The sequence below is a fragment of the Danio rerio genome, chromosome 5 (genome assembly GCF_049306965.1).
Source record: "Danio rerio strain Tuebingen ecotype United States chromosome 5, GRCz12tu, whole genome shotgun sequence".
NCBI lineage: Eukaryota > Metazoa > Chordata > Actinopteri > Cypriniformes > Danionidae > Danio > Danio rerio.
Window position 1 is genome coordinate 21,515,209 of NC_133180.1, and position 1,698 is coordinate 21,516,906.

Genomic DNA, 1,698 nt, shown 5'->3' on the forward strand with positions numbered 1-1,698 from the left:
GTGCTACTTACGTATTTGGGTGGCAGAATTGTTGAATTGGGCCTAAATCTCCAAGACCAGTACTGAAAAAATATTCATTTATAACAAACATTTTTGTTTCATGAAGACAAATTTGTAATTACATTAAAAATGCTGTATTGAATAATAAATTGAAAGGAACACAATGTCAATGTTTAGTAAATTTTACAGTATGAAAATACAATATCAAATACTACATATTTTTATTTCCCTAGACCAGAGATGCCCAAACTAGGGCCCATAGGACAAAGTTGGCCCTTTGTATCCTTTGGTTTGGCACGCCATAGGGAAATGGATTGGGAAGGGTTAAAAAGATTCTAATTTCTATTTTAATGTAACCTTTTGTCAGTTTGTTTTATTGTTTGAGCTATGAATAACAAACAAAAATGTTTCAATTAAATGTTGTAAATGAAACAATCTTTTGAAATGTACAGTGTCACTGAATATGAGACAAAGCAGAAGACATCAGCGTGCAAATCAAGGCAAAGTTTGTTAAAATAATATACATTTTCAAAAAATTAGAATGCATTAGTAAATATGGTTCAGGTAATTTTTGCTTTTTATTTTTAATTAATATGAAATAAGTTAGAAAATTACCCATAGCAACTTTAACATTATACAGTTTGCTATATTTACCTTTGGCTCACAGCTTTCAATCAAGCTTGGATTTTGGCCCTTCATTAAAAAAGGTTTGGGTACCCCTGCCCTAGATAGATTATGAAATAACCTTTCAAAAGTTCACACTTAGCGGATGATTGATAATAAAGCTTTTTTGACATGTTGTCCCAGGAGAGAGCCCTGAGCTTATGAGTTTGAGCCCCTCCTACTATTTATAGTGAAATAGGAATCATCTGATTGAATACTCAATCATAAGCTAATGCTGAAACAGCTGAGAACAATAAGCACGTGATCCTCTCGAAATTACTTCATAAACTTCATTTAAAACTTTACATTAACTTTGAAAATTAGAATTGTTTGTTGTTGCTTGTTTAAACTACTTAGAATGAACGCAAACATAATTTTTGAGATTTTTTCAGACAAATTGTTTTATGTTTAGTCCACTTAAATTTGTTAAAACTAATCAACTTGTGTTGAGAAAACATAAATGGATTGTGTGGAAACCTGTATTATTTTTAAATGCAAAACTACATATAAAATCTTTCTGTGAAATTGGTCAGAACAAATGATTTACTAGTGACAATACATCTGCAAAAATTATCTGAAAAATTACCCATTTAAATGAAAAATAAAATAGTTTCGTGGAGTTTGCATTTTCTCCCTGTGTTGGCATGGGTTTCCTCTGGGTGCTCCAGTCTTTCCCACAAGTCCAAAGATATGTGCTATAGATGAATTGAATTAGCTAAAGTTCTCCATAGTGTATCTGTGTGAATGCAAGAGTGTATAGGTTTCCCAGTGTTGGGTTGCAGCTGGAAAGGCATCCACTGTGTAAAACATATGCTGGAAAATTTGGCGGTTTATTCTGCTGTGGCAACCACTGATTAATAAAACGACTGAGAAATGAATGTATGAATGAATGGACTGCCTGCCTGTGTTTGAGACAAATGAAAGCTTTTGACATCAGTAGTGTAGTTGTGCTGGAGTGACATCTTGTGGTGAAGTGGGAATGCTCATATTAATCTACTCATTATATCACATACACAATCAAAACAAATGAGAAAC